The following is a 26,115-nucleotide window of genomic DNA, read 5'->3' on the forward strand; positions in this document are numbered from 1 at the left end:
TTTCTGTAGTACTGGTAGTACCGAGAATCCGGGTATATTTGGTACCCACTGATAGGGCTGTGGCAGTATTTACTTGAATATGACACGAGTGAAGCACAAAGCTTTGTTTACAAAAGAAATAATAGGTTAGCAATTAAATGTGACATCGCAGACATGGAAACATTTTGGTTCATGCCGAATGAGAGCGGTAGGTGAGTCCATAAATTTAAGCTTTGTATTCTGTTTTGAGAATCATGATCTGGTCACCCGATTAGCAGAGAATTTAACAGTATATTATTCCACTGAACATGGAATCTCTGTTTCTTTTCCCAAATCTTCACTCACAAGGATTATAAACGTTTGTTCCTTTTGTTCGCTTTTAGGCCTATTATAGGCTATTCACATTCTTTACTGTGGTAAAGTAGAAAAAACACCATAGGACAGAAACGTTTTTGCTTGCGCATCAATTTCTATTTAACACAGTTTGTGCTTGTTATTAGACTTTATAATGCGCGTCAAGTTTATTTGTATAGCGCGTATCACACACGCTGTTGATTTTTCCTTTTGCTTTTTTTCTGGCAGCGCAAAATCAAACATAGCATGTGTTGTCCCTGCTGAAGATAAAACTAGCTCTTCAGACCTTTTACAAGTGTCAGTTGCTTGTAACATCAGGAGATAACATGAAGATATTATTAAAGAGAAATGGTCTCTTTCCTGCTCGTGTCCCACATCCCTCTCAAAGAACAGAGCGGTAGGCTATATGACGCATCTTTGTGTGGAAATAAAAAACGAATGTTTTTAAATAATATTTAACTTTCTTATTATTTAGGTTACCATTATTTACCAATATTTATTTCATAGTTTTACAGGCTGTAGTGTGTTGTTTCACTGATGGAATAGCTAAAATAAACACGTACGTCTGTTACCCCTGTTGAAAAAAACAGCTGGAAAGGTAGGTTTTGAAGCTGGTATGCTGGTTTGAGCTGGTCCATGCTGGTCCAGGACCAGCTTAGGACCAGCATAGGACCAGCACTTGACCAGCATAAACCAGCTCAAACCAGCATACCAGCTTCAAAACCTACTTTAACCAGCATATGCTGGTTTTTTCAACAGTACAAAATGGATGTTTGAGCATTTATTTATTTTTATTATATTTCAAAATTTATTTCATTGAGGTAGCCTATATATACACACACAAACATACACACATGCTTCAAATCATATTTAATATGTTTTTTAAAATAGGCTATATAAAATAGTAAAATAGTTCCAACAGATTTTGCTGTGGTACCGAAATTGGTAACCATAAAATTTTCATGGTATTGGTACCGACTACTGGAATTTCGGTACCGTGACAACACTACTGTATACAATATTCTTCTATAACTACATGTTCTGGGTGCTGTTCTCCATTTTTTTAGTGTCTAATGAATGGCCTGTAGAGTTTATATACTGATTTATGTGTGTATGATCTGAAAGCCGTGTTTGATTTTGAGAACAGGTGAAATGGTTTTGAGCCGACTGATTTTGCCGCAAGAGTCAGATGTTCTCTGAATGTAGTTTGAAGATTTGGTTTAGTGTTTAATGTTGTGAGAAAATGGGTGAAGGTTTTAAGAAATGTGTGAAAAACTGTAAAAGGCTATCTAGTGGAAATACTTTATATTATGCCAAGAACTTTATGATGTGTGATAGTGTCTTGTAAAGGACCACAAACTTTAATGTTCCTAAAATCCTCAGTCTGTGAGCTGAGCAAAGGACAGGTTACACACACACACACACACACACACACACTAATGACACTATATGGCATAGTGCTGCAACCCAGTAGCAGATCTTAATTACATATTGTTCATAACAATGGCGCTAAATTATTTAAATAAGAGTGTGAGCATTATGAGTTGTAACAAAGAGTCTTTCTATACCAAAACCACCCACACACACATGCAAACACACACATACAGAGAGAATCTGAATGAATGTACTTTTCTGAACTGCATTTCCTGAAGCAAATGTGATCGGCGCTCCACCAGGCAAAACATCCCATCATGATGCGGTTGCCAGGGCGTTGCTATGTGGTGGCCAAGGTGTTCTAAGTGTTTTCTTCCTATCCTGCACCTTCACGTCTCTGTGATCTGATTTTTTTTTCACCTACTTTATTGTTTGCCATTTGACAACTGTAAGCCTGTTCACCTGAAGCTGGAACATTTAATGTATCATTATTGTGCGATGCATAAATGGTTATGCACCAAAGTTTAATACGAGCACTATTGCTAGTGACGCTTTTAACAATAGCAATGTCTCCTTTGAATAACGAGCCATATTCTGTTGTGTTTCTATGCTGTCCATTATAAAAGCAGCCCACATCCCTGGTTTGTCATTATCTAGTGCTTCATTAATATTCAAACAACATCAAAGACCAGTTCCTTTAATGTTCTTAATGGACTTACAACAGTTATAAGAGAGGATGTCATACATACGCACATGAATAAATTAAGCTCAGTGCTTCGGAAAGAGCAGAATCAAATGCATAAAAATATATCATATATTATTAATAAATAATTTAAAGCATAAGTCAATAAATACATGCTCAAAACTTGTCAGAATGATATCTGAGACTCTCCGCCTGCTCAATTATTCTCTGCCCTCGGCACTCAAATCTGAAAAATGCTCATTAGCATAGATTAATCAGTACTAAACGAGTCTGTAACGAACTCGAGAAGCCACATTAATGACTAGCACCATGTGTCACTTGAGCATGTGCAATTTGGCTTCTGCTATAGCAAGAATCGCTCACATTACATCAGCTTTGATCATAATGAATTATTTAATAAATTCAGCATGTGATGATTTTGTACAGAAGTACCGGAGTAGATGCCATTATAGGCACTAAAATCATAATTTCTTCATTGACAGCCTTTCAAAAGTATCAAACTTTTAGGCTGTAATTGGTTAGATGAGTTTAGCGAACGTATACAAAACTACTAAACAAATATACACATTAAAAACATTATTTACAAGTCATATACTCAGAAAAAGTGTTAGATATTATTTGGAGCAAAAGTGCTAAAATAAAGACTCAAAACTCCCTGAGTGAACTGAATCAATCTGAACAGACTCAAAAGAACTGAATCATTGTGAAGAATCAAAAGTATTCAAACTGAGTGTCCGGATCCTGAGCTCTGAGTTAAAAGAACAATTCACGAAATTATTAAAGGGGTCCTTGATTATAATTTCACTTTTTTAACTTTAGTTAGTGTGTAATGTTGCTGTTTGAGCATAAACATCTGCAAAGTTACGACGCTCAAAGTTCAATGCAAAGGGAGATATTTTCTCTGTTTAAGGACTACAACAAACGTTGTAGGGACTACAACAAGCTTCTTCCTGGTTGGTGACATCACTAACCCTAAAATTTACATAAACCCTGCCCCCGAGAACACACGACAAAGCGGGCGAGGCCATGTTGGGCTGCTTTAGAGAAGAGGGAGAGTTGTTGTAGTAGAGTGTTGTTACCATGCCGTCATTTTACGCCGGACTGCTTCACAAACGAGGGTCAATTCAACACTGGATTTGCACAAAAGATTAACATGACGGCACATGCTAGTCAATGAGTTGAATCAACTCCACAGCAGCTACATAAATTTATCTGCTAACCATTCAGAAATGTCCAGTTTCATTCTATAAGTTGTAACTTCTTCCTGAGTCTCTCTATCGGTGTCGACTCCGGTTTGAACAATGTAAGGCTGAACACCGTTACTGACAATCCTCATTTTGGCTGCGTGAGATTCTCCAGCTTTGTTGTTGTTGAGAAACCGAAGCACGAGCTGTTAAAGCTCTGCCCTCTTCTGGAAAGGGGGCCGGGAGCAGCAGCTCATTTTCATTTAAAGGGACACACACAAAAACGGAGTGTTTTTGCTCACACCCAAATAGGGGCCAATTTGACAAGCTATAATAAATGATCTGTGGGGTATTTTGAGCTGAAACTTCACAGACACATTCTGGGGACACCAGAGACTTATATTACATCTTGTGAAAAGGGGCATAATAGGCATCCTTTAAACTTCTGACATCACTTTCTTTCTTTCTTCTGTAAAACACAAAATAAGTTATTTTTAAGAATTTCTGTGCTGCTTTTCAATTCAACAAAAACATAAGTGACAATTTGCTGTCAAGCTCCAAAAAAGACAAAAAAAAAAAAAAAACCATCATAAACACAGAATAATTTGCTAACGTTCCCATTAATTTGAATGCTTCAAAACTTCCAGTTTTTTTTAAATGTTTTAAAAATGTTTTCGTGGTTTTACGAATGATAAGGGAACATTCCATTTTATCATTCTTCAAACATTCTGAGAATGAAACTTTCGAATGTTCTATGAAAGTTCTGAAACAAGCAGTAACATTTAAAAAATGTCAGATGAGCATCCAACTAAAACATTCTGAGAACCAGAATATTCTGAGAACATTCCTGTTAGCTGGGAAAGTGCCATAACAGTGTCGATATGCACTATATCCCAAGTGTTCATAAGCCATATAATAGCTTTATGTGAGAAACAGACCATATTTTAGTCACAGAAAATCCTCCCACTATAACTCTCAAATCTCATTGAACTGACATGTGCATGTTTAAGTGTTTGCATTCAGTGCTAAACCGTGTCACTGTGTGATGAATGGCACCCAGGACTAATAACATCCAGAGTCATTAATATATGTCACTATATATAAACTAGCAGACAAAAATAAGACTGATTATATTTTCTTTAAAGGAACAACTGTTTGTTTCTCAGGGAAATGGACCGGTTCTGTTTAATCCATTCAGGTGAGTGTGTGTGCGCTTCCCCATGAGACGGACCAGTGATTCACACCCCTACCTGAATACAAATACACTTTCAATGAGCTTTGAGGGGGATACGATCATGTTAGCTGGGTTGTGTTTCTAATCACGTAGTGACACGGTTTGATGTCAGTGACAGACGTGAGTGAGTGTGATTCAACCTGACCACCCGCATGAAGCACAGACTGCAGTAAATACAGACAAAAAATTCGACCAGTCGAAGAAAATGAGCTTGTCTCAAAGTGAACTGCCTCGCTGCCTACAACCTACATAGGCAGCACCTTCATCCTAAACAAGGAATCTCATCCGTGAATGATTTGAGACGCCCTCAAATTCTCAATAGATTCAAATTGTTTGCTGTTACAGTGTTGGTAATCTAACAATGCAATACTACAATATGCATAAAAAAAACACAAAGAAAACAGAAAAATTTAGCAAAATATTGTTATATTTTAATATAATAATATACAATGTTGAGTAAAAGATTAAAGATTAACTTTTATTAATTCTTTTCAGTAGTGTGAAGTGGTTTATTTATAATCAACTGCTCTGCTTTCGACAGCAACCTAGAAATCAAACACACACACAAACAAATACACACACACTCACACAGACACTCAAACACACACACACACACGCACACACAGAGAAAAAGTAATTCATTCAGTAATGGTTATGTCCACTTTTCTATAAACAGACTAAATTAAATCAGCTAAAGTGAATTTTATATAATGGCAGACAAGGGAAAATAGCACAAAAATAACTTAATTGACACAATGACACACAGACGCACACATAAACAGCTCAGCCTCCTAAGAATATTAAAGAAAAGTTTAATATTTACAATTACAATTCTGTAATTATTTTTGTCATTCTAATCCAATAATGTTATTTCTTTCCATCGATGCCATTTTAATATTACCTCTATAATATTAACAAAACATTAAAAAAAAATATTGTGAATAAGCTTTTTTTCAGTTTTCAAGGGGACCTATTATGCCCCGTTCTACAGGATGTAATATAAGTCTCTGGTGTCCCCAGAATGTGTCTGAAGTTTCAGCTCAAAATACCCCACAGATCATTTATTATAGTCCAACTTGCCCCTTATTTGAGGAGTGGGCAAAAACATGCAATTTTCGTGTGTGTATCTTTAAATGCAAATAAGTTGTTGCTCCCCGCCCCATTTCCAGAAGAGGGCGGGGTCTTTACAGCTTGTGCTTCAGATACTCTGGCAACAACAGAACTGGAGAATCTCAAGCAGCTAAAATGTCAGAAACTGTCAGTAGTGGTGTTCAGCCTTATGTAACCGATCCTACTCAACTTGCTCCGAGCGGGATTTGAACCGGTGTCTCTGGCATGGGAGGCGGGCGCACACAGCTCTTACTAGCTCTTTCTAGCTTGCCTCCGTTACACTTATATGTTCGAACCAGAGTCGGACACTGATGGAGAGACTTGGGAAGAAGTTACAACTTTTAGAATACAACAGGACGTTTCCGAATGGTTGAATTTATGAATTTATGTAGTTGTTGTGGAGTTAACTTTATTCAACTTATCGATTAGCATGTTCCGTCATGATCATCCAGGGTTTTTCCTGCATAGAGAATTACGAGGCGGCCGCCTCCATTAAATTTCGTGCCCCCTCCGGCTGTCGACAAATCTCAGACAGGCAGTCACATGCTCAGTTACCCATTTTCCACCAATACGGTTCTGTTGCTGTGTCCATTCTCAAACCGTTCGATGCTGTGGATAATCAGTGGGTCGGGCGGCCCACGTAATAAAAAAAATAACATTCCAATTAATTGCGGGTGGATGAGAGATAAATCATTAATGTGTTGATTTTAATAAAGACATTTCATGGTAAGACACACTGAACACGTGTCACTCTTTTACTTTCGTTTTCAACTGAACGTATTTCTCTTAAGTGAAAACCAAACAAGGAAAACGTGCCTAGAGCACCTCCTAGTGGTCATTTTATAAATCACAAAGAAAAAACCCTTCATGAGATATTGCTTTATAGCTCAACAGCTTTAACTAAAAATATACACAAGCTTAACTAACAGACATTATTCTGATAAGAGTGTTTTCCAACAATGTAATGAAACAGTAACAATTTAAGGTTGAAGGGAGTAAAGCCTGTGTTTAGGCTATTGAGGAAATGTAATTTAGCCAAAGAAGAACTTTTATTTTAATTAAATGTTAATTTATAAGCAGCCTACTTCAGTGTGATATGTTACCATATCATCATGCTTAACACTGAGAATTTGAATAATTGTAATGTGATGATCAGGTGCATATTTCTAAATCAGAGAATATCATCATCGGGCGGTTGGCGGGTGGATGATTTATTTTTAACAGTGGATTCAGATACAAGTCAATGCACAGACTTTTTCTTTGTTCAATTTGCACAATGAACATGGGTTGGAGCTCTTATTTTGAACTCTCAAAGTTCACCAGAACTGAATTTATCTTTAAAATGTATAAAATTTTCTTATGGGGGGGAATATATGCCGCATGGAGATAGAATAGGTATTGTTTTGTTTAAGTATGGTTATAATTCATATTAACATCTTTAGCCACATTAGCCATACAGCATGCTAACAAACACATTCTGAAATCAAAATATGAAGTGTGATACTTAATTGTTCTGGATGTGAAGTTTGAACACAAACAGTTGGTATCAACCCATCTTCCAGAATCAACTTTTGTGTAAATCCAGACCCTTGTTTGCGAAGCAGTCCGGCGTAAAATGATTTGCACAAGCATACAAGACTTAATCTAATTTCTTCGGCACATTTCCTTCACAAATGAAATTCATCCACTGTGTCCTCAGTGGCTCAGATGCTGGGAGTCTATGGAGACTCTTATGTTTATTGGTACATCCAAAAACAGAACATGTGTAATTTGTGGCACAGACATCATATCAATAGCTATAGCGACGATATATACATGGCGGACTATGTGTGGCTCACTCATAGGGCAGATCATCACCAGTGGGCGGGGCTTGTCCCTACTGTGATGTCACAAAAACCCGAAACGCTCTGCTGTGAACGCTTGAGAGCACTTCGGCAGCGCAGCGTTTTTTTTGTTTGGTTTTTTTTTTTCAGTTGAGACGTTTTGCTTGCTATGATACAGAATATCCGCGGAAGTGTTTCTAGTATATAATTTCACAGATAGTTTGTTTCTGTACTGTTTAAATGTCGATACAATGTAAAGTATTTGCTCTGGTGCTTGATTTAAATTATTTTGTTCCGTTACTATGCTTGTTGTTGTCATCTGTCGATGTCGTACAAGCAGAATGTGGCAGTTGGTCAGTGTTGTATTTGTCCCGCCCCTCCTCCGCTGTGATTGGACGGCTGGGTACAAAGTGACAGTGATGAGCGCTGCGTTATACCCAAAGTTGAACATTCTTCAACTCTCGGCGACTGGTAAAAAACGCAGAGTGCTCAGCACTTCAGTGTGAAATAGATGCTCAGCTCCTGGCGTTTTAAAAAAGCGCCGCTCCCACTGAAAACAATTGGGGAAAAAAAACACGGCCTTATAGGCTGGTTGTTTACACACACTGTGGACACGCATCTGTGTATAAACACCATGTAAAAGTGAGTTTTGCATAACGGTCCCGTTTAGTTTTAGTAGTTTTGGTATGTGCTTAATTTAATGTGTTTAATTAATGATTTAATGTGTCATTTAAATTTTATTAGTTTTCTTTCTATTTAGCTTTAATACTTCAGCTTTTGTTGCCAATGCCACATTTCTAATTTTTGTTTATGTTTTTTTAAGTTTACACTTCTCATCCAATACTTAAATTTTAATTTATTTTATTTTATTTTATTTATTTTATTTCAGCTTTTGGTCAAATGACTGAAAATTATATTTAATAGTTTTAGCTAACAATAACAATGTTTTCCATTGAACACAGGAGAATGTATGAACTGGTGTGTTCATTCATTCACACAAAACAACCATCACAAAAGAGCATCAGAGGTTGTGAAAATAAAGTCGGAGTTGAAAATGTGTCAGTATGCTGGGTTTGTTTCTTACCATCTTATCATATGGACTATGAAATAATGACAGAATTTCAATGGAGAAAATATTCTTATAATAAATATAATATAAATATTGTATGGGTGGTGTGGTTTGGTTTATTCGGGGACACATACAAACGCCTTACATGACCATGATCAGTCCATCCCCGAACACCCAAACCCAGAGCAAATAATCCGCTAAAGCAGAAACGCTCTTGTAACAATCCCAGGAGATTAACAGCACATTTGAGCTCCAGCGCAACTATTAAAATATTGCTGATCATGTTTTCACTGTATCACATTCAAACACTCCAGGAATACAAAGTCAATATTATCCTCCTCTAACACTCCACTGTTTGCTTAAATCTCTGGACGCCTGCTTCTAATTATGGATCAATTTGCTGTACTAAACTGTCGCTCACACACACGCACACACACACACACATGCTTTATTCATGGAGAAGTGACGTGTGCAGCCTCTCAAAGCAGAGCACACTCACTCAGGGGAATGAATGACTTCTGCATAAGATAAACACTTAAGCCAACATTTCCTTTAATGACCAGACAAGTGAACATTAACGGCCAGCGTGAAGAAATTATCTTGTGCTGTGCAGACTGTTTACTGAAACTCACTATCAATATACCGTCCATCACTTGAACATCATGAACATCACAGCGACAGAAAGAACATCTGCCCCTGGGATGTGCAGTTAGCCTTATCAATCAGGAAATCATATTAATATTACAATTGTTGTTATTGTTTGGAGGAGTGGAAGGAGAGGAGAGTTGGCTTATTATATTGTTGTCTATTGTGTTTTGTTTTATGTTTGCTGATAGGTGAATTTTGTACCATTTTTGCATGTATTGTACACCACTCGTTCTTGCATAAAAAAAAAAAAAAAAAAAGATCTGTTATCAGATGCATCAAAATAAGCCAGGTGAACATAAAGCTTTGCTAACTAAACTATATATCATGTTATTTTGAACATATACTGCACAATGGCAATCTTCTTTGAAGTAGCTATATATATATATATATATATATATATATATAATCACTTTCATTTGCATAATCGAGGATTTTTTTAACATTTAAATACCCCAGGACCCTCCAATATAATACTATAATATAATACTATATACTATAATACTAGCCTATGACTAGCAAACCATAATTTGCTCAAATCACAATGACAATCAAAAATGGTCGTGTAAATTTCATAAAAGCTTTACTTATCTGCCCACCATCCTGCGGGATCTTCAATAACACGCAGAGACCTGAATCAGGATTCAGATTTTCTGTTTTGAGCGCTTTTCTGAGATTATGTGGTTGTATGAGGTTGTTCTCTCATAAACTCCGTCAATAATAGTTTGACCGCCTCGATACAAAGTCAAACCATCATAAAGCGCAGGTCAGCTTTGATTATTTGCATGCGCGAACATCTTTTATAAGTTTTTAAACATGTTACTCAGGGAAAAGAAATCGCCTCAGGTGGAGCAGGTGTTGAGCGCGCGCGCGCAACGGGCTCAACTGTCGCGCGCGTCTTCAACGGACCACTTTCACTGATCAATAAACCCACATAATTGTCAAAAATGCTTAAAATCAGTCGTACTCACCCGAGGAGCGTTCAGCGCGAGCTTCATCTCTTAAACTGCTCATCTTCCTCAGTAAATCCAAGAGTTTGTTTAGCGCGCGTGCAGAGCTAATCCACCACAACACAAACTAGCTGATCAGTGATCAATGACGAGTAGAAAAACTTCAAGGCTCAATAGTTTCCCTGCCTTTCGTCCCTCATGTGCCGCTGTTTCCTGCGGCTGAGTGCAGAGCGCGTGTGGGATCAGATCCGTTACCGGGAGCCCTGCGTGACGTCACTGCGGCGCCCGCGGGCGGCATGTTTACTACAGCAAAATGCGCGCGAGAGATCAATATCGGTTAAAATGTAATTAAGACTCGAGGCCATGATCTTCGCGGAAATGGACGGGTCTGAATAAATAAGAAAATAAAAACAATAAAGTTAGTAAATGTCTTTATTAACACAACTGCACACAAAACTCAAAATACTTCCATCAGTGACAGTTTTGTATCATTAATGCATATGCATTATTATACAAAAATCATTTTTTGCAGGTTAGGAGTCCAGCTAGTCTTTTCTAAACCAGCAAACATAGCAAGCTTTTCTTTTTTTTCTTTTTTTCTCCTTAGAAGTCTGTGTCATATTTCACCCCAAAATCAATAGAGTAATAAGACATTAACACATATATTTTATAACTGAAATGAAAGAAAACCTATTTTAAGGACTATTAAGTTTCTGTGACATTACATTTAAGACAATTATGACAATATTATAATGCAAAAATAAATAAATACTTGCTTTGTAAAGCTAGTATTTGATATAGTGACTTTTAATTCAAGATGACTTTCATGACTATATTACAATAAATGTGAGTCTAATTAAAGTCGCCACTGAGAATAATAAGAATAACAAACTTCAGAGTAAAACGTGCTTTTGTTCATTGTGACAAAGATTTATGACCCTCTCATATTTCCAAAGGATTTTCATTAATCATAACATCATAATTTAATATAAGGAGCACAACGCTTCTCAATTAAATAAAGATGTCAGGGTCAAATACCACAAAATCAAAAAACAAAAACAAAAAAATACATAAAATTAAAATGATATTTTATAAGCTTATTATTGTTTATAGCATCATTACATTTCTCATTACAGTAGGACTTCTTCGTTCTGACCTAAAGACTTTCTAATAACCAATTTTGAAAATAATATTGCACGAATTAATTATTAACATATGTATTTATGCTTCTATATTTGGCGATGACATTAAAATGGTTCAATTTAACGAGCGAGTCCAGCATCAGCTCTCAGGTTCGGACGAGGCTTTGTATGTGCCTCTCAGGTATTGAGTGTCTCTCCGCATACAGGACCAGGACACATGATACTAAAGACACATCCAGTCCAAAACCACACACACACACACACACACACACACACACACTGTGCTTCAACCCCAAAATCCCCTTGAACAGACTGTGAGCTGTCATGTAAATATTTTTAAAGCCATTTAACTGTCCCAGTTTCTTAGAAATTATAGTCACGATTCTGCATAAAACCAAACAAAAACACCTTCTTACAACATTAATTTATACAGTAGAACAGCTCATGCAGATTCTAATGAACTTTGACCTCAGCTGATAAACATGTTTGCCAACAGCCTCAGACATGAAGCGTGATGGGAATAAAAATAGTATGAAAAACAGTATGCATTATGCAATAAATATTTCAATGCCACGTTGTTGTCACATGACCTCATTAGTCCGATCAAAAAAGAGACGTTACAAACTGATATTACTTCCAGTTCATTTGGAAAAGAGTAACTTCTGAGCAATGAAGATTTTCCTCAAGGCATTCATAAAGAATTTGCATACGCTGTACATACTATTGTAGTAGGCGAAACTATTATTGTGCGGTGATGCATTGTGGGTGGATCTGATCTGGATTCACAGCACACGTGTATCTCTGGCTCTCTGTAAAGGTCTGAACCCTCAGAGATTTTTAGATCAGAGCGACTCTGTCTCGCTGCATCCACAGGACAACACAGAGCAGATCCGGCCTCATAAGAGCACATATACAGACAGACTGAAAGAGGATTCATCTCACCACCTGGGAGATTTTGCTGATTTAGCACACTATTAGCAGCCGCTTCAGAGAGAAACGCACGATTGCATGCCGAGTCAGGACTATACTGCATGAAAACAACGTCAGATTTGCTGAACATATGGAAAGAGGAGTGCAAGAGGACAAGAGCTGTCGGACAGATGATAAAACGGCTCATTGAATTTGTAGTTTCACTGACCTGTTTGTCTTTATTAAATCACCTCTTTCCGACAGATATGATCTTATTATACACACTCAGTGACACCAGCAACATAACATCCATAAATCTGACTTTGCAGGCTATTATGATTATGCATTTTCAAATTTGTTTTATTTTGATACCATGTGCTTTAAACGTCTTAGTTTTAGTTACATTTCATATATAATTGAAAAAAAATAGTTAAGATTCATTTGAAGAATAAACATTAACATAAGTTATTCACATAACTTTAAAATAAGCACGCTGCATAATGGAGACAAAGAAAACCAATGTTACTCACGTATGGAGCAGAAACAACGCAACCTCAGCGTCTGTTTTCAGGCCTTCCTGCTTCAGTCTCTCCACCGCTGGAAAGCTTTTCTAATATTACCGAGGGTCCTGAAGCTCTTGCCTGATCATAACCCTTCCTTTCCCAGTGATATTCCTCTGAGCTTTTCTCTTTTGTAATGTCTCTCAGCCATCTGTCTTTCTACAGTCTTTCTTCAAATCTCCCTCTTGCTCACTTTCTCTCCTCCCCCGTCATGAGTGGACATGCCCCTACTGCTAATTGGCTCAATCTCTCTCCTCCCCATTCAAGAGTGGACACGACCCCCACTGCTGATAGGCTCACTCTCTCCTCCACCCTCATGAGTGAACACGCCCCCAACTGCTGATTGGCTCACTCTCTCCTCCCTCATCATGAGTGGACACGCCCCCACTGCTAATTGGCTCACTCTCTCCACCCGACCCCTACCATGAGTGGACATGCCCACTACTACTGATTGGCTCAATCTCTCTCCTCCACCCTCATGAGTGGACACGCCCCCTACTGCTGATTGGCTCAGTCTCTTTTCTTCTCCGTCATAAGTGGACACGCCCCCTACTGCAGATTGGCTCACTTGCTCTCCTCCCTTATCAAGAGTGGGCACGCCCCTACTGCTGATAGGCTCACTCACTCTCCTCACTCAACATGAGTGGACACAGCCCTAATGCTGATTAGCTTACTCACTCTCCTCAACATCATGAATGGACCGGCCCCCTACTGCTGATTGGCTCATTCCCTCTCCTTCCGCATCACGAGTGGGCACACCCCCTACTGCTGATTGGCTCACTCCCCTCCCCCATCAAGAGTGGACACGCCTCTACTGCTGATTGGCTCAATCACTCTCCTCCACCATCACAAGTGGACACACCCCTAATGCTGATTAGCTTACTCAATCTCCTTAACATCATGAGTGGACCGGCCCCCTACTGCTGATTGGCTCACTCTATTTCCCCCCATCATGACTGGACATGCCCCTACTGCTGATTGGCTCACTCTATTTCTCCTCCATCATGACTGGACATGCCCCTACTGCTGATTGACTAAAAGTGTGTTGTGCTGCTCAGTCTGATCCACTTTCAACAGTGTTTCTCAAAAATTGCTTACTACACCTTTAAAGCATTTATAAAGTTACAAAAGATATTTCAAATAAATGCTGTTCTTTTGAACTTTCTATTCATCAAAGAATCCTGAGAAACAATGTATCACAGTTTCCACAAAAATTTGAAGCATCACAATTGTTTTCAACATTAATAATAAGAAATGTTTCAAATCATCATATTAGAATGATTTCTGAATTGGGATCATGTGACACTGAATACTGGGGTAATGATGCTGAAAATTCAGCTTTGATCACAGGAATAAATTACATTTTACAACATATTACAGTAGAAAACAGTTATTTGTAATAATATTTCACAATATTACTGTTTTACTGTGTTTTTGAGCAAATAAATGCAGGTTTGGTGAGCAGAAGACACTTTAAAACACATTTTAAAAAATCTTACCGACCTCAAACTTTTGAATGGTAGTGTGCAATGTACATCACAAAATGGTGCATTTACACACTTAAAATATATTTAAATAATATGTAGGAAACCACTGAAAATGGTTTACAAGCTCTTGACACTAACTGCACTTTAGATGAGTATCAGTAAGCTTCCTACAGCATCGGTCAGTCTGTGCGACGCTGAGCTCCAGTGTTTTGTAGTACTGATTGCAGGGGCCGAGGGTTCGGCGTTATCCTCAAGGACACAATGCTGATGAAGCGTCACTGTGACCTCAATTACTGCCTGAGATCACCGGCAACCTCTGTGTCAGCAGCCCAGACGAGGACTAGTTCACCCAGAAATGCAAATGCTGACATCATTTAGCCACCCTCATGTCATTCCCACCCAGTATGATTTTGCACTTCATTGAAGACGGATGAGAGCATGAACATCTGACCTTGCTCTCTATACAAGGAAAGTAGAAGTGCAGATAAACCAATAAAAAATAAAGGGCTGATAATTAATTAATTTAAGCCGTCAGACTCTAAAGATAAGGAGAACATTATTTGTAAAAATCACTTATATTTTGATCTTTTCCTCATGCAGAGCTATGACTTCGGAGACTGCTAATATATTACATCATGCTTTTTGGGGCTCAGCGTTTAAAAATCTTCTGTTTTAGTGAGGAGAGAAATGAATCCTTTCGATTGTCACTTTTGTCGGTGAAGTGTGCTGTTAGCATCTTCACAGAATAAATCAGACATGCTGCATTGCCTCAAGCAGCTCTTAAAAGCGCCAAATGCAGTGCTCATATCATACAAAAACAAATTATCCTTGATTTTTAGAAATAAAAGAGTCTGATGTACCCTGAAAACAGCAACTTTCACAACTTTCTCCTCAGTGAAAAAGACCATTTATGGCAACTAAGCTGAAATTGTCTCATTTTTGATGTCAGAAAACAAATTAAATTAGCATTTAACCACCCACATTTACATAATCAAAACCTATTATGAATTCAGCAACTTCATGGTGAGGTAATTCAGAGAATGTAGGCAAGAAATTATTATAACTGAACACAAAAGTCATAACCTAAATGATTTTATACATACTAAATTAATTAAAAAATAATAATAATGATTTAGAAGAGACTTATATTGTGAACAAAGACTGTGAATATATAAATAAACTTTCTAGAAGATCTAGTCCCTGATTCATGTTGTTTTTCACATAATAGCCGATATTATATATATTTCAGCACAAATGAAACACTCTATTGACGCAATCAGCATTCATGGCTGCAACTATACGCGCATTAAAAGACTATTAATGCACAAAAATAAGTGCACCTTAGAGAAGAAAAAGATATAAAGATAAAAAATCTGTCTGATGTGACCGCTTTAAGAGCTGGCGCGCTTGTGTAATAGAGTATTATGAGATAATCAGTGGGAATAACACTTATTCAGGACTAAAAGCTCTTATAGCTGTTATTGAAATGCTATAATTACACAGCAGCTCAGAGACCCTGTAATTAAAGCTCTTGATACGAGGGTTTTCTGGAGCTCGACATGCTTCAGGAAACACAAACACATCCTCGAGTTTAGGAACGCGTTGTCAATTGATTGCGTTGTTGTAGTTTAATAACCCACACTTTAAACATCTCTCTATGTGGATGTGTGGGCACGTGTGTGGGCCACAAACATCCATATTTACATACAGCACATTTTTAGCACATAAACGTGTATGTGTACAAGAGATTTGCAATAAAAGAGATTAAATATGAAGCACTGCAGAGACTACAGCCCTCTACCAACCACTGACAAACCCAAGATGGTTTGGAGAATAAATGCGTCAAGTACGCCTTATGAATCATCGGCCACTCTAAACAGAAAAACGACATCAATATGCCACAAAAACCTTGATTCACACTCTCTCGCGCTCGGATGTCGCCGGGTGCTCGTGAAGGTGACTTATCAGCCTCCTACACATAACAAGACCGCAATCCAATCCTCCAGTGTGTTTCTCAGGTCGTTTCTGTGGAGATTTGCCATTATACACATGCAGGGCTCACAGTGGGAGAGAGTTTCTAACAGCTCACAGAAGACTGAGTGACCGATGACAGACATAATGTGATGTAATGTGCACAATATCAATTCAGCTTATACATCCATTACACATGATATCGCTCTCTCATTACAGCTCATTTTCTTTAATGTCTCTCTCTAATCAGGTTAACAGCTATCATCCTCTTAGAAGCACGCTGGAGAATACAGTATACATTTTCAAAAGAAGCAGGCTTTACCAGCATCCTGGAGTTGGTTTAACATATCTAGAAGGTCTAGTTTGATCATTTATGGTCCAAGTTGAAGCTGGTAATTGGTTTGAGCTGGTAAACCATCTCGACTTGACCACCATAAAATGATTTGATTTGATATTCCTGCAGGCTCTTAAAAGTCTAAGCTGGACATTTATTGTCCAAGTTGGAGCTGGTAGCTGGTTAGAGCTGGTAGACCATCTCAGACTAGCAATAAACCAGCTTGACCATCTAAAACTGGTATGATTTGATATTTCCTACAGGCTCTTAAAGGTCTAAACTGATTATTTATGGTCAAAGAAGAAGCTGGTAGCCGTTAAGAGCTAGTAGACCACCTTGGACCAGCATCAACCCTGCTAGACCACTTAAAATTGGATGGATCTGACAGTTCCTTGAGGTTCTTTAAAGGTTTAAGCTGGTCATGTATGGTCCAAGTTGGACCTGGTAGTTGGATAGAGCTGGTAGACTATCTTGGACCAACAATAAACCAGTTTGACCACCTTAAACTGGTATGATTTGATATTTTCTGCAGGCTCTTAAAAGTCTAAGCTGGTCATTTATGGTTAATGAACCAGCTGGTAGCCATTTAGATCTAGTAGACCACCTTGGACCAGCAACAAACCTGCTTGACCACCTAAAACTGGTTGGATCTGATAGTTCTTGCATCCTCTTATAGGTCTAAGCTGGTCATTTATGGTCCAAGTTGGAGCTGGTAGCTGGTTAGAGCTGGTAGACCATCTTGGACCAGCAATAAACCAACTTGACCACCTTAATCTGGTTTGATCTCATTTTATGCAGGCTCTTAAAAGTCTAAGCTGGTCATTTATGGGCCAAGTTTGAGCTTGTAGCTGGTTAGAGCTGGTAGACCATCTCAGAACTGCAATTAACCAGCTTCACCACCTAAAACTGGTTGGATCTGATAGTTCCTGAAGGTTCTTAAAGGTCTAAGCTGGTCATTTATGGTCGAAGTTGGACATGGTAGATGGTTACAGCTGGTATACCACCCTAAACTGGTGTGGCCTAATATGTTTTGTGAGCTCTTAAAGGTCTAAGCTGTTTTTTGTGGTCCAAATTTGGGCTGGTGGCTGGTTAGAGCTCTAGACCACCTTGGACCAGCATTAACCCTGCTTGACCACCTAAAACTGGTTGGATCTGATAGTTCTTGCAGCCTCTTATAGGTCTAAGTTGGTCATTTATGGTCCAAGTTAGACCTGGTAGCTGGTTAGAGCTGGGAGACTACTTGGACCAACAATAAACCAGTTTGACCACCTTAAGTTGGTATGATTTGATATTTTCTGCAGGCTCTTAAATGTCTAAGCTGGTCATTTATGGGCTAGGTTGGAGCTGGTAGCTGGTTAGAGCTGGTAGACCATCACAGAACAGCAATAAACCAGCTTTAACCATCTAAAACTGGTCTTAAAGGTCTAAGCTGACCGTTTATGGTCAAAGAAGAAGCTGGTAGCCGTTTAGAGCTAGTAGACCACCTTGGACCAGCATCAACCCTGCTTGACCACCTAAACTGGTTGGATCTGATAGTTCCTGCAGTCTCTTATAGGTCTAAGCTGGTCCAAGTTGGAGCTGGTAGCTGGTTAGAGCTGGTAGACCAACTTGGACCAGCAATAAACCAACTTGACCACCTTAAACTGGTTTGATCAAATTTTATGCAGGCTCTTAAAAGTCTAACCTGGTCATTTATGGGCCAAGTTGGAGCTGGAAGATGGTTACAGCTGGTAGACCACCTTAAACTGGTATGGTCTGATATTTCTTGTAAGGTCTCAGCTGTTTTTTGTGGTCCAAATTCGGGATGGTGGCTGGTTAGAGCTGCTAGACCACCTAGGGCCAGCAACAAACCAGTCTGACAACCTAAAACTGGTATCCCACCTAACAAAAATATGTTCTGAATAGGTTATGAAAATGTTATTTCTGAACAGGAAAACACTATGGAAACATTACAGTTGAATGTTCTGAAACAAGTAGTAATAATTTTTTTAAAAATGTTAGACAAATGTCAAGGAAAAAAGGTTCTGTGAATAATGCAAAAAGTAACTTTTTTTCTAACATTTTATATTGTTATTAAAGACCAGACAATTTTGAATGAAAATTCTGTAAATGCTACTGGAAGAATGTTTGTTCATAACTTTAAGAGAACCTTGCCAGAAAGTTCCCTGTTAGCTGGGATGATCTGATATTTCCTGCGAGCTCTTAAAGCAGTAGTTCACCCAAAAATAACAATTCTGACATCATTACCTCACATTTATGTCTTTCCAAACTTTGTACGACTTTCTTTATTCTACACAACATAAAAGAAGATATTTTGAAGAGCGCTGACATTCATTGTACATTCATTCATTGGACACAGAGACATTTTTCAAAAGATCATCTTTTGTGTTCCACAGAAGAGAGAAAGTCAGTTTGGAACAATGTGAGGTTGAGTTACTTTTTTTGCGTTAGCTATCCCTTTAAAATTTGCCAAAAGTGTCTTTTCTTGTTTTAAATAGCATGCATTAAAATGGTTTACATGGCGACATTCATAACTGATGAAAGACGACGTGATTCAGTCGTGTAAGTGTCAGATGTTCTTTCAGCACAGACACCTACAGATGATTCTAGCAGAGGATTGAATCTTTAAAGTGGCATTAAGAACATAGTGTTGATTACAATCTGCAGCAAAAGCGTCTGCTCTAGTGCTCATTAAGGTCAATGGAGATGTTTTAAATGTATCTGATCAATAACGCACAGAATGGAGAAGTCTAGTGTCAGTTCTGTCAGCGCCCCAGCATCAGAGTCATGCGTGAGAGGACAGAAAGTCATTACGAAGATGTTTATGGACCCATATCGACATTTGGCACAGAAGTCTCAGTCGAACACAGAGAAAGCGGTCACATCTATCAAAGCCAAGGCCACACACACGCTTCTCATTGAGGTAATGAAATAGAGGCCGACTTCAAGAGCTGATAATGAAACTTCATTAGTGAAAAATTGAATGATTCTCCTAAATCTATTTTCTGTGGGCTGCAACAGAAGAGCAGGACGTCCTTCCTTCTTTCACTGAACTTCATTAGCTCAGATGGGCTTCTTATGTTGATGACGTGGGCCTTCGGACACTTATATGTGCAAAACACCCTTACAGACAAATGCATAAGGAAATAAAAACAGATTTGAGTAGGTTATACGGTGCTCTTGTGTTTCTATAGTGCTCATTTCATTTGGCTCTCAGCGTGACGTGTTGGTCTCCAGCGGATGAATGTGTGTGGAAAGGTCACTGTAAACGACTGCTCAGCCTCTCTGATACGCTTTTAATGAAAAATCCAACAATCCTCCACAGATTTCGTGCACACCAACACAAAAACCATTATTAAAACTGCCTAATTCATCAGTTAAAACTTGAACCATAACTCTTCAGCTAAACCTCCTACACGTCAAACACAAACCTTATAATTCATTCATTTCAACTCCTAAACATAATGTATGTATATTTGGGTTCACCCAAAAATGGAAATTCTGTCATTAATTACTCACCCTCGTGTTTTTCCACATCCGTAAGTCCTTCGTTCATCTTCAGAACACAAATGAAGATCTTTTTGATGAAGTCTGAGAGGTTTCTGTCCTTCCATAGAGATCCAGCGCACCTACCACTTTTAAGCCCCAGAAAGGGAGTAAAGACATCATTAAAGTACTCCATGTGACTCCAGTGGTTTAACCTCAATTTTATGAAGCGACGTGCGTGTGTTATGAAGCGTTTGCAGAAAAATAAATAAATAAATAAGTATTGTACCACTTTATTTACAAAATAATATTATCCAAAGCGTGTTCACGCAACGTCAGCTCTCGCGTGAACACAAAACGTGTTATGGTGCTCTTGTGAATGCGCTTTGCAGGTCAATATTTTCGTAAGTTAAGTCGTAAATTATGTTTTTTCTGCAAACAAAGCACTCACGTCACTTCATAAAATAGAGGTTAAACCACTGGAGTCACATGGAGTACTTTAATGATGCCTTTACTACCTTTCTGGACCTTGAAAGTGGTAGTTGTGTGGAAGTTGTGAAACTTCTTTTCTTTCAGGTAGTAGTGAAGGAAACATTTCTCATTTTCATGTACTAAAATAACTAAAACGTTTTGAAATAAAAAGAAATAAAAACTATATAGACATTTTTAAAAAACAAAAACGTATAAAAAATGCCTAACAGAATTACTAAAACTTTAACTCAAATTAAAAAGAAAACAGAAAATATAAACATAAAATCTAATTTATGATACTAAAATAATACTAAATATTATTAGATTTTTGATACTAAAATAACACTGACCAAAAAAACATAAAAAAAAAAAATAAATTCATTACTTGAAATAAAATAAACATTAACTAAAATAAAATAAAAAAAAACTTATTTTATTACTTATTCTATTTCAGCATTTTTGTTTGGTTTAAGTTGAAGTACTAAAGTAACTAAAACTAAATAAACTAAAACTTATTATAGAGGCATATTTTTTAAAAAAAGACAAAAACATAACAAAATTACTAAAACTAAAATGAAAATAATTTCTAAATATTAACAAATAATAGCTATATATAGTTTATTAAAACTAATATGTTGCCAATAATAGCTAGCCAAAAATTCTCCAATGACAAACATGTATATAAGGGTAAATATTGTACTAAATGAATTAACTATGTTTCTTGGATTAGTGGTCAAATTATTTGGCTAAGTGGTAAAACACCTTGAGCAATGAACAAACACATCCAGTTGACTAAAATCCTCACAGTTATCCTTTGTTATGCACTGTAAATATCCTCAACAACCTCCCGCTCGTCCGCCTCATTCCTCTCGTCTCTAAAGAAACGTCACGGTTTCTTCAAGCAGAGGTCACAGAGGACGGGGAAATGAACTGCCTGTGGCCTCTTAAGCTCTTAAAACACGAGTCTGCTTTATTAACGCAAGACCCGACGTGTGGTTTGTGAGATTAAGTCAATGATTGTTGCAATTAGAAACTATATCAGATTTTGGGTCAGAAATTAACTAACAATGAAAGACACTAAACCGAAAGCAAAAAATTACTGACAAAAAATGATAGTTAATTTCATCAGTGATAAAGACAAGATGAAAAATTGAGTTATATGTAAAACATACTGTTATATATGATGAGAAAAAACAACACCACCACTAACTAAAATTATACAGTATGTCATTTTAGTAGTAACATGGACTAACATGAAGAAATATTGACTAAATTTAAATGATATTTTCATTTTTAATTCGACAAAAACTATTACTGAAACTCCTGTCAGGAAGATGTAATTAAAGATTATTTCAAAAGCATTTATTGTCTTGCATATTGTTCCAAAGCAGCTTTATAATGGAATACAGTACACCGTCAGCAAGAGAACCAGAGATAAATAAAAAAAAAAAAACCTTAAGGTGTTCACAAAGAAAAAACCTTGAGAAACAGCAAGATTCAGCTTTTCTTCAGACACTCCTCGGGTTAAACAAAAGATGCAGGAAAAATATGTATGTACACATCACGCATTTCTTCACAAATCTAGAGTTGGCCATTGACAAGAAACATTACCTTATGTGAACCACACAGCAGCTCAAATATAAGAGATGTCAACATTAAACCTTTCGTATAAAGCTGAAGAGGATTATTTAGAAGATAATGATGTTCATCAGAAAGTCAAACTGCCTATAAATAGAGAGAGTTCAGCGCTGTTGCTGCTCTCGAGTGGGCGTCCTGAATGAAAGCAGGCACAATAATCAGACGTTCAGAAGAATCCCGAAGAATCAAACACGCAAACATCTCTGACGTATGTGCGATGCGTGAAACACTAAGAACAGTGTTCATGGAAGGACGCCAAAAACAAATATCTGATGTTCATAAAAGAGCACCTGGACGTTTCACAGCTGGCCAGATACACAATCATGTTGCCTGGAAAAAATAAAATAACTCACTGTGTTTGAAGAAGAAAGCACGGCATACTGCTTGGCTTCAGAAGGACTTGATATCATCTATGAAAAAATGTAAATGTTTACAGCAAAAAATAAATACAAATATCTTTTTTCCTCTCAGTACAAATATGTAAACATTCTTACATCAAGATACATTTACCTGAGAAGAATTACACAAGATATTAATTACTGTTTTCTGAAAAATGTATCAAAATGAATACTATTGAAACAAGAACAAATATCTGCCAATGAAGTCAGAAAAATAAACTTGATTTCCCTTTGAATGAAAGGGTTAGCTCAACCAGAAATGAAATTTCTGTCTTTAATTACTCCCCATCATGACGTTCCAAACCCATAAGATCTTCCTTCATCTCAAAAATATCTTGTGTTCTGAAGATGAACGAAGGCCTTACGGGTGTGGAACAACATGAGGGTGAGTAATTAATGACATGATTTTCATTTTTGGGTGAACTAACGCTTTAAGTTTATTTTTCTGACACCGTTGGCAGATATTTGTTCTTGTTTTAAGCATAAAGTCACTTTATTTTAATAGATTTTTCAGAAAACAAGTCGTAATATCATTTTGCTTCTCAAGTAAATCTTGAATTAAGAACGCTGAGATGCTTGTATTGGAAAACAAGACAAAAATATTGAAGAACAACATTTTTTGAAGTGTTTATTTTTTTTCCAAATCATAAACTTCTTTAATAAACCCAAGAAACAGAAAGCTTTAAAGATTAAAACAAACAGGTTTGAATGATCAGAGTAATGATTTTCAGCATTTATAATCAATCTCACACCAGAAATGTTGATGCTAAATGTAACTTTAAGCCATAAAGATATTAAAGGGTTAGTTCACCCAAAAATGAAAATTCTATCATTTATTACTCACCCTCATGTCGTTCCACACCCGTAAGACCTTCGTTAATCTTCGGAAAGCAAATTGAGATATTTTTGTTGAAATCCGATGGCTCTGTGAGGCCTACATAGAAAGAAATGACATTTCCTCTCTCAAGATCCATAAAGGTACTAAAAACATATTTAAATCAGTTCATGTGAGTACAGTGGTTCAGTATTAATATTATAAAGCGACGAGAATATTTTTGGAGCGCCAAAAAAAACAAAATAACGACTTATATAGTGATGGCCGATTTCAAAACACTGCTTCAGGAAGCTTCGGAGCGTTATGAATCAGTGTATCGAATCCGCAGTTCGGAGCGCCAAAGTCACGTGATTTCAACAGTTTGGCGGTTTGACACGCGATCCGAATCATGATTCGACACGCTGATTCATAACGCTCCGAAGCTTCCTGAAGCAGTGTTTTGAAATCAGCCATCACTAAATAAGTCATTATTTTGTTTTTTTTGGCGCCCCAAAAATATTCTCGTTGCTTTATAATATTAATATTGAACCACTGTACTCACATGAACTGATTTAAATATGTTTTTAGTACATTAATGGATCTTGAGAGAGGAAATGTCATTGCTCCATATGTAGGCCTCACTGAGCCATCGGATTTAATCAAAAATATCTTAATTTGTGTTCCGAAGATCAACGAAGGTCTTACGGGTGTAAAACGGCACAAGGGTGAGTAATTAATGACAGAATTTTCATTTTTGGGTGAACTAACCCTTTAAGATAAACATTAAGATCATGATTTTCTGTTAAGTTGCTTTGACTCGATGTGTATTATGAAAAAGCACCATTAACTGACTTGATGGTCTTTAGTGAATATACATGTTATTTAGATGGATCCTCTGTGAAACTGAAGACACATGAAGAGCTGTAATTGAAAGAATTTACAGAGTCATTCTCTAATCATATTCTTATATGCTTATGATTTATAAAATATGCTTTCATACGGATGACATCTGTTTGCATTTACACATGGAAAGCAACAACATGAGAGCATATTAATAATGATTATATCCCAGAATCCCCGAGGCCAACACAACAGTAAAAGACATCTGACTCTGTATATCAACTCACATGGAAAAGAGACTGAATGCAATAAGTAAATGACTAATATGTGACAAATAAATCACATCGATTTACATTTATTTACGTAACACTTTATATAGGCTGTTTGAAAAAGAAGCTTCACCGTAATAAACAGGATGTAAAATTAATCAAATTCAGCTGTGTTATTATTCAGCTTAAATTAGTTCAATGTTGATTCAGTTTAGTTCAATATGAAAGTTCATCAACTGAGAAACAAGTTCAATTCAACAATAAAGCAGCTCTACAGAAAATAATAGTCGTTATTCAGCTCAATTCAATTCAATTCAACTTTGTTTTCATCTGATAGTGTCAGTGCAGTCGAATCAATATCACTAAACATGAATTGTCTTTTAAATAAGCGTAATATCTACAACATTTACTACAGCAGATGATTTGTCAAAGAAGAGGATAAATTTGTTACAAAATCATGTTTTAAAGGGAATGAAAGTAAAAAGAAAACTTTTATCATGCTGAAAGCTACTGTTAGATTGTAAAAAACACAGGAAGCTAAAAGACTGAAGAATGTGCATTATGTAATTTCTCTTATTTAAAGCATTATTTGCGATCCAATTAATCATTCATTCAAATACATGCAGTATATTAAAGTGCCAGTTTTTGCTCACTTTTTATGCTTTATCAATTTAAATTTAGTTTATGTGTGTAGTATGAATGAATTCGGAAATACAACATCCGTCATATTGTTACTGTCACATGACCTACTAGCGTCAGTTACGTGCATTCAACTCCATTCACAAATCCTCTCCCGTGGCCTCATTGGATAGTAAAGTGTCCATCGTATGCACACTTCAGAATCTCACCGGAAGTAGAAAGTCATCCGGGTACTTTTCGCCTACTGTTTTTCGAATACTATGAATATGGACATACTGCTCTGTTTACATACTATATAGTAGAGAAGTATTCAATTTCGGATGCAGCTTGACATCTCTTCTGCCGTACTGTTTTTCACATACTATATATTAGGGAAGAATTAAGACGCAAAGCAGATAACATTGAACAAACATTCTATTAACGTTACTGGTAGAACGCTTGTTCAACTTTGAGAGAACCTTGCCAGAACATTAGCCAAAATTATGAAAAACGATGCAATAATAAACAATGTAGTCATGAAATCAGAGACTCTATCTTCAAAATCTGATCACAGATATGACTGTAGGTTTAACTCAATATATAATTCTTCATAATGCATAAGTCAGCTCTGTGTTCCTGCGAGGCGTAGCCTACACACATCCTCTCTCCTCCTCCAGAGAGTCCAGATTATGGGAACCAAGTAGTTGAGCGAAAACCCAAATATATCTGCTCCTCTGGAACTTTAACACACAT

The 26,115-nt window shown here is 37.1% G+C and overlaps 1 protein-coding gene across 1 annotated transcript in view; it reads right to left on the minus strand.

Annotated features, from left to right (window-relative positions):
- gcgrb (glucagon receptor b) overlaps window positions 1-10,694 on the minus strand; it is a 51,736-nt gene extending 41,042 nt beyond the window's left edge. Inside the window, exon 1 of the mRNA XM_051895048.1 lies at window positions 10,447-10,694. The gene's annotated coding sequence lies outside the window, so the exon portion shown is untranslated. The remainder of the gene's footprint in view (window positions 1-10,446) is intronic.
- Window positions 10,695-26,115: the final 15,421 nt, after the last annotated feature.

The sequence above is a fragment of the Ctenopharyngodon idella genome, chromosome 1 (genome assembly GCF_019924925.1).
Source record: "Ctenopharyngodon idella isolate HZGC_01 chromosome 1, HZGC01, whole genome shotgun sequence".
Classification (NCBI taxonomy): Eukaryota; Metazoa; Chordata; class Actinopteri; order Cypriniformes; family Xenocyprididae; genus Ctenopharyngodon; species Ctenopharyngodon idella.